Genomic DNA, 9,628 nt, shown 5'->3' on the forward strand with positions numbered 1-9,628 from the left:
ATATGTTTGTGACTTTCTATTTATCTGTTTTGTTTTACCGGTTAGTCTCCCACTTTTTTACACTGAAAGCAATGCTAAAATTTCAAACTTTTGTGCTGCAGTTTTATTTGTCTATGATTGTCAGTTATCCTACTACAAAAGTCAGTGGTTCTTTCCGGGCACCCCGGTCTCCTTCTGCAATTACAACTGACCACAACACAATAGCACAATAGTTCTTAAAGTGCCAGTGAACATTAATCTATCACATGTTTGCGTTCGGTCAGGTTTATGAAGAAAGGAATTTACCAAACTGACGGTTTTGTAAGTTGGTCATTTCTTCGGATCAGACAATAGTCATTTATTAATAAACAATTATAAAAGTTTCTAAACAGGAGTAACACTACGTGTGTCACCAATGGAGAAAACAATGCCAAAATTTCAGAACTCATATGCGTGCACCTGTTTTTTTTTTGTAGAGTTCTCGTTCGTCAATCGTAAGTTATCATGATAGTATTATATTGAGCTTTTGTGCAGTGTTTTGTTAATAGTTGTATGTGGTTTGTCATTTTGGTTTGCCATGATTGCTGTCTTTATTCGAGCTATGTCTTATTAATTGCTCCTTGGTGTATTGCTCTGTTTATAATGGAATGTTATTAAGTAATTATTTCGAAAATAAAATAATATATATGGTCATATTAACTTATCACAAATTGACAATCTTATATCTTAATATACTATTGCAACCATTCCGTAAACCCATATTGCTTTGCTGAAACAAAGGAAGTACATACTATCCCCACGCCTGATAACAAAAATAAGATTTGATGTTTTTGTAAGATAATTTTGTTTTAAATTATTATGAAGAAATGGGAGGTGTACTGTTTTTTTCTTTCTATCTCCATTAAACACTGACTTAGTATACACAATAGAACAGCACCTTACCAATATGAAATACAACCACATAGAAACATAATTTCATTTGTTAGTTGACCATGAATTCACATTAATAACGATCATTGCCACCACATTCTTTTTATTCTATCAACCGACAGTACATTGTAATTGCAAAGCATGATACTTTGATATTTTGAACAAACTCGTTGATGCAAACTACTTCAAGGTAAGGATATAGTTGGGAAGGGAATTATGTACACACGTTTAGTTTTGCCTGTCGTCTATTGTATGTTTTCTTCCGTGTATGTTTTTGGTTTTATTGGTTTATTCATGTTCTTTTTATCTTTTATGTTGTTTAAATGGTGCTTACCATGCTGTACATAAATCTAAAATCTAAATTCAGCAACATATAAATGTGAGAAAGTATGTTTTCTATAGCAGCAGATTTCGTACTTAATGCTTGTTCACAGTATGAGTTGATAAAGTATTAGTAAGGGTGTTTTATATGCGCATTGTATTTTTTCCTGTATTAACAATTTTATAGAGATAAATACAGTTTCTCCGAACTACATTTTCCGATAGATTTGCTGTACCTTTTTTCTCCACTGATTGAGATAAAGTGAGACAATAAAGAAAATAGTCAGACCGTTCTTCTGATGCATTTTCAAATTACAGTCCCCAGTAGTTAATTTGGGTTGTATATTTATTTATAGATATTCCAGAGGTTGTATTTCTTATCATGACTTAGTTGGTAGAGGGTTGATAAGCTATTAATATAAGAGTTGAAGTTGAAACTAACCATTCAAAAATTGTAAAGACGCCATTACAAGTTTGGTTTGACCGTTTTAGGTAATCTGTTTCACAGATTACGAGAAATGTTTTGTAATTGTTGTATGGTTTTCATAAAACTCACTCGTTTCTTCAAATGCGACTTACCGTTTTATCACCGTAATTTTACTATCATGAGCAACAAGACTGATGCCACATTTGGATCAGGATCTGCTTACCCGTTCGGAGCACCTGGAACCACCCCTTGTATTTGTCGGGGTTCGTGTTGCTCAGAACTTAGTTTTCTCTATTGGGGTTTGACCGTGTTTCCTTTTTTTCTCATGGCATTGTCAATTTATTGTCGACTTATGAGTATGACAATTCCTTTGGCAACTCATGCCTATCTTTTTAATGTTTTTGTACATATTTATGAAGAATTTGGCGTTGAGGACATTTTTTGTAGTATAGAGTTACTCAAAGTACAAGAAAGGACTTCTGAACACATTTACCATCGAATTACAATTGTTTCAAATAGTTATCAAAGGTACCAGGATTACAATCCAGTACGCCAGTCGCGCGTTTCGTCTACATAAGACTCATCAGTGACGCTCATATCAAAATATTTGTTAAACCAAACAAGTAAAAAGTTGAAGAGCGTTGAGGATCCAAAATTCCAAAAAAGTTGTGCCAAATACGTTTAAGGTAATCTATGCCTGGTATAAGAAAATCCTTAGTTTTTCGAAAAATTTCAAAGTTTTGTTAACAGTAAATTTGTAAAAATGACCACATTATTGATATTCATGTCAACACCGAAGTGTTGACTACTGGGCTGTTGATACCCTCGGGGACGAAACGTCCACCAGCAGTGGCATCGACCCAGTGGTGTAAATAGTTATCAAAGGTACCAGGACTACAACCCAGTACACCAGACAATATACTGACTACGAAATGGCTTAAAAAGATCAACAGACAAACAACATTACACAAAACGCAACTTAGAAAAAATTAAAAAGAGAGCAGCACGAACTCTACCAATGCAAAAGATGGGGTTGATCTTAGATTCTCCGGAAGAACTATTTGGAATTCGTGTTGTAGCTTCTTTGTGATCAGAAGTCCTTTATCAAGGAAATCATGATAGGAAATAAAAGCCATGGAATATCGTATCAACCCAGAGATTTATCCTCCGTATGCAAGCACTGCTGGAGTTTTGCTACACATAAGTTGAAAAGTAAAATTTGGAAGCTGAAATCATCTCTCTATCGTAAGGTGTTGTTGTCAACCGACTATAATTGCCAATTTCTGGATGTAACATAACTTTGTCGGTTGTATCCTTTATTTGAAATCCGATGAAATAAAATGTAGATGCGTTCACCACATTTTGAATTATTTAGTTAGAAAACATCATATATCAACTATAGAGGATAGTTACGTTTGAGGATACTGCGTTTTCTTCATAAGAAGTTAGTACATGAAGTCAGTCTCATATGAATAAGGCAAAAAGTTGGCAACAGTTATCTTACATGGATATATCGAATGTTTGTTGAAACACACGTCCCCTTAACGTTACAAATATGTTTTCAATAAAAAAAATAAAGCATCTTGATAATGTCAGTTTTACAAATGTTTATTGTTAGAATCAGAGTGATTATTTACTGAATAAAATGTGTCCCACACATGGTTACATGTATATGTTTTATCTTAGCTGTTCGTTTCGACGAGACAATGCAGGATAATCTCTTACAAGTTGTCCTTCTCTTTTGTATGGGGAATACTTGGGTAAAGTGTAGAAAAGTCAAAAAGTCGCTTTGACTAAAAATAAAAAGACAAACAGACAAATAATAGTACAGAAGACACAACATAGAAAACTAAATTCAAGACTTAGCAACACGAACCCCACCAAAAACAGGGGGTGATCTCAAGTGCTCTTAAGTATCCAAATCTGATGCACACCACCTTAGAATAAGTCGTTTAAAAATAACTTTGAAGTCCTGATTTGATTGATGTTGATAATTAACAAGGAGGTTCAATGATCAATTGGAAGACCAAGCCATATAACGTTGTTGGTAAGAACGCTACTGTAGTTGATGTATCCAATACAGCGAAGAAAGATCCAGTTCGTCACTTTTGGTTAAAATTTAAAAAAAAAATGCATAGAAACTACCTATAATTATCCAGGATTTCCTCTTTGGTGAATGTCGTGATGGTATATGTTGAGTTTCCACTTGAACTGTCCTTACCTAAAATTCTCGTTAATGTTTGTCTTCAACTAATGTTGTGGTCTTATAACTCTTGATCAAATCTATTCTTTTAAGAAATAAAAGTAATTTAAATCGTAGTGTTAATCAAACATGAACTTATATTCATAATTGTTTGATTCTTCAAGTAACAAATCAATCACACGTATTGATGTGATACCTTTGTTATATTCATTTTACTCTAGGCTTCACAAAATGTGACACGGTATCAACGATATTGTAGTATGTCCCTAGGTTAAATCAAGGCTAGCAAATGTATTGATGATAAAAATGTGAAATCCATCATACCATTTAGTAAAAATTTCATTAAACCTGAGTTATTTACTTAATCATTAATATTTTGACATTGCGAATCTTATATATACAAAATCTTACTTTCCCCCCCCCCCCCTCTCTCTCTCGTGTCTTTTTATAATATTCTTTAACTTAACAACAGGCTATTTCAGTCTCTTTGACAACATATTTATCTACGGTTTTTTTTCACCGGAATTATTTTAATTATAATTGTCAGGAAACCATTGTAAGCGGAAAACGGTATCCTACAAAAATCCATATTGAAAAGTATCTCAATTTTTCTCGCAGGAGATGCACATTATATTAAAAAATATCATTTGATATTATACTTAAAAAAATAGAAATCGAGCTACAACAGTTTTCCTTTTATTTTTTTCTCGCAAAATAATTCCTAAATAAAGGCTTCTAACTTTCCTTTGATGATAATGTTATTTGTCTATGTAGTATGCATATGGTTAACAATAAATAGAAGATACTTAGACATTGATTTTGTAGGAAATAAGAGACTAATACATGTAGGATACCGGAGATAATGAAAGGGAAAACGCCAAAGACTAAATAATAAAAAAAAACTTTTAAGTAATGCCTTCCTTGAATCTCATCTAGTGTTGTTCATTCACTTGGGATTTTTCGCCTTTTTTTTTCTAAAACTGCAATACAACCAAAACTGTTTTGTATTAATTATGTCACCCGATCGACAATGTCGGGTGACATATTGCTTTTCCTCTGTTTCTTTTTCTGTATTATTATTATTCTTCCACCTATTTTGTCCGGCAGTTTTCTCGGAGCCAATGGAACCAATCTTAATGAAAGTTAACTATAATGAGGAACACAAAATTTCGGGATGCAGTAGGTCTTAAGAACATAAAAAAATGGCTACCGTTACCATGGAAACGGAACAAATGTGAAAAAATCCAGTTTTTTGTTATGGTGAATTATTTGGACATAATTAAACTTAGAATCAATATATTTTTTAATGGCTGCCGCTTAGTGGCAATAGGGGGAAGGGTGACATCCGCTATTGCTTGCAATGGCAATTCTAGTTATACTTATCATTTAACATCTGACAAAGCATGCTCCCAAAATGTATTCATTATCTCAAAACATACTTGAATATTTGAATGTAATTAATTTTGGAAAGACAAAACAAACTAGAATTGCCATTGCAAACTATATTATTATGATGTGAGCGTCACTTATGGGTCATGTGTAGACGGAACGCGCGTCATACGTATTAAATGACAAGCCTGGTACTTTTGACAACTATTAACAAAACCACCGAACTCCAAGGTAAATAAATAAACCATAACACTCAACACTCAACTATATCTACCGCCGGAACGAATGGAAAACAAATTTCAGAATCCTGACTTGGTACTGGTATTTTCTGAAGAAATTATTGGGTTAAACATCAAAACACTCAAGATAGTGGAATTTGTCAGAGATAGCTAGAAACTTTTGAAACTGGTAATTTAAAAGAAACTGTTACTGTGAAATAAAAAAACCTTAGTCTACTCCTTACACACTATTGCGCATGTTTTATTAAACTTCCACTTAAGATAAACTGGTATAAGCATTTTTTTTAAACATTTAAAACAGGCATCAATTGTTTAGTAAGCAAACCCAATATTATTGTATTCTAGCTAGGTCAATTAATCAAACCGTCTTAAGATCAAAATTGTAAAGTTAAGCTATGCCTTCAATTTAACATTCAGATATTTTGTAACCTTTTTATTTGGATATTTATGACGTCCCCCATCATATAATGAGATAATGTTATCTCGAAATTAACACACTGTGAAGATGTTCTCTATAATATTAAGAAATTGGGACGATGCTATTTTTAATGATCTGAAATGTTCTGAATAATTTCGGATATTGTCACAATGTGCGTATTTCCATTCGAATATTTTCTAGCTTAACTTCATTCAGATATGTTGATGATGTAATCACTTGCACTTGACGGGGGACAGAATACCATAGATCAAAATCAAACTGACAACGCCATGGTTAAAAAAGAATAGGACAAACAGAAAGACAATAGTACACGAGAAACAATATGATAAACAAAAGACTAAGCAACACGAACACAACCAAAATCTTGGGGTAATCTCAGGTTCTTCGGGAGGGTAAAAAGATCCTGCTCTTCACATCGCAGCCTTCGTGTTGCTCGATTACAAAATTACAACCCAGGTAAATAGTATAACTACTATTTTTATAAAATAGTTCTCATTTGTAGCCATTTTGCCTGCACACGCTCCTATATCTTATTCTGTCCTTTTAAATGCAATCTGATTGACTGACGTTAATAGTCTGATTGACTACACTAGATATGACGATAGTTAATAATTTAACGGAGTTTAAGAAAGTGAACTCTAGTTTACTGACAGGAAGAATAAAACAATTTATAAATCAGTACTATATATCTCTTTTTCATCATCAAATGTTGTTCTCAACTGGTATTAACACTGACAAGTTCCACTGGTAGCTCAATGCCCGAAAGAGGGTCTACATGTAGTTATAAAAGGTATTCCTTGCAGGTAAAGTAATTGGATCACTATAGTCATTAAAATAAAACAGAGCAGAACATAGTACGTTAAACATTCGCTTATTCTTTCTTGTATAATCATTTCCTCGTATTTCTCGATTTTGCCAACAACAACCAACAGACATATTCTTACAGAATATTCTAAGTAGGTGATTTTTCTTATCACGTTTTTTTTTTAAAGTTGTAAATTCTATAATAGGATTGTGTATTTTGTGAATTTCTTTGAAGTTTTTTTTAAATTGATAAATACATGAAATGTATACTAAAAGTATATCTAAACTCAATTGAAGTTGTTTCGATGGAACATCTCGAAAGGTTTCAAATTGCCGTACATATACAGATTTAAAAGCCGGTTGTAATTGTTTCCCGTTATTACGCCTTGAAAATAGTACTATTGCAAAATAATTTCTGAAGAACAGGAAATCAGCATAACGCATGCCAGAACTTCAAAGTAAACCTTAGCAAAATGAATGGAAAATGACTTGCTCAGACTCTAAAAGATATTGTGTGTGGGGTAATGTGTTCAAAGCAACAAGGTGTCCTTCATTGTCCTTGAGCGACTATTATGTTGCATGTAAGTAAGTGTAGAATGACACTGGCTTTGCACTCTAGAATCCAGTGTCTTATCAAACCACGTATACGTATATCAGTGTCTTACATTATCTATATTTTAGAAATTTTAAAATGCAGATTGATTTCTAGTCATTACTGTCACATGTCACACGGTTTGTAGATATAGTAAACATAAGTGAATAAATATGGAAAAAATGGTAGTGGCCACCAACAATACGCTGAAGTTTATAACAATTGTTTTAGTTGCTTGCATTGCTAATTGGAAGCGTATCAAGTGAGAAATACCCACACTGATTCCAACATCGAATAGACAAAAGATGATATTGATGTGTTGTTCCCGAGAGTATCACGCACTTTTATGTTGAAATGAAATAGCATTGACGTGCCGTTGCTGGAAAGTAAAGCAAAATGAGGGGAAAAATCAAGGTCCTAGGGTTTCCTGCCATAGGTATAAATTCATGAGACAAAAGTGAGTTCTCAAACAAAAAATGTCCTATCATTTCAACTAAAATCGATATTTTTTCAAAAATATATTACAAGTAACTGTATGAGCGATTTTTATAAAATAGATACCAAAAGATGTGTAGATTGCAATAGTCGACATGGAACAAATATTCAGAATTTTAGTTTCTTAATGATCTTCCGGGTCCAGATATTTTGAAATGGCTTGCAACTGTTTTTGTTTGAACGCCACTGATTAGTATATACACGAAAACATAACGCGCTTCTGGAATACCAAATTATAAACTTCGTATTTTTGTTGATCTTGTGATTAACAACATACGTGCTGAGCATGATTGAATGATATTTAAGCAGACAGTCAGCCGACAAATGGTCAAGGGAAGGTTGTTCATTTTTCCAGTAAAATTTAGGTTTCTTCTCAATTTAGAAATTCTGTCTCACATTTTTCTGATATTCTTACCAAATGACGACTTTTGGCTAGATCTATGACATACATGATGATTTTAACTTTATTTAACATTTCCATTTTGTTTAATTTGTAGCTAAGTTGAGAAATAAAAACCATTATGAACACGAACATTTATGAATGTTTTGACTGCTTTGACTGTGTCGAGTTTACCGATTACAGTCGATGATGAGTATTTTTTTTTAAATTGTTTCTCTTCTTTTGAACCAAAAATACAGGCATTTAAAGAATGCGTACTTTGCCAAATATTTTTAAGGAGTAACTACAAAAATTTGGATAAAAAGTTGAAGCCTCGGGAAATCGCAAATCAATTATCGGATAATTTCTACTGTCTGTTGTTATATTGTTTTGTATTTTTACATGAACTGTATCAAAAGAGGGACGAAAGATACCAAAGGGACAGGCAAACTCATAAATCTAAAACAAACTGACAACGCCATGGCTAAAAATGAAAAAAGACAAACAAATATCAATATAACTGTACCTAATAAACTTGTTGGCAACTACTGTCTTTTCAATGATTCTTAAGGCAAAAATACTTGAAAATCCTAAATTTAATATGAAGGATGAAAAGCTGTAACCAAAAGAATTAAAATTATTGCCAAACTCCAGACAAAAATATTTCAGCTTGCTCTCAGTCTGTAATACAATACATATATCCTACAAGTAATTTACAAGATTATTTGTGTTTTTCTTTCTCGTTTTGTTAAATATACTAACGATAGCAAAAAAAAATAGTGGTCAATGTTGTCTATTTACTAAGAGGTTTCTATCAAATCATATACAGTTTTTAGATATATAAACAAGTGGTAATCACAAAAATGTCTTATTACGAAGGCAGCGAAGGAAAATTCCATACCAATGCTATGCTAATCAATCACACTTTGTATTTCCTACCACAAACCCATCAACTATTTTTTTCTTGAATTGTTATCTCACTGTGAAACGTCCAAGAAGTCGATGACATTAATGCTTTCGTAGAAATAAATAACTTATTATTTACATCTTACTTCCGTGTACACACAGAAATATTTTATACTGACAACAATAAACAGGATATTTCAATCACTCCACACTAACATCTTGCACACTTACGTCAAAATAGCGATAAAACATTACAATCATTTTCTTCCATATTCATGAGTTTGTAATTATTACATTTGATCACTTTAATGTCAAATCTGCATCAATGAATTATTATTTGTAACTACCAACAAACTTAATTGCTTAAGAGTGCAAAATACTTTTACCTTATAATATTGCTTTAGTGTCAAAGTTTTACGTTTACAAAAGTCGGAATATAACCAGTCACTGGTGCTATATAGAAAACACAACATAAGGCAATGTAAGTGAGCCCAACGTGTTGTTTTTAACATACAGTCGACATAG

Source organism: Mytilus galloprovincialis, chromosome 7 (genome assembly GCF_965363235.1).
Source record: "Mytilus galloprovincialis chromosome 7, xbMytGall1.hap1.1, whole genome shotgun sequence".
In the NCBI taxonomy this organism is placed as follows: Eukaryota; Metazoa; Mollusca; class Bivalvia; order Mytilida; family Mytilidae; genus Mytilus; species Mytilus galloprovincialis.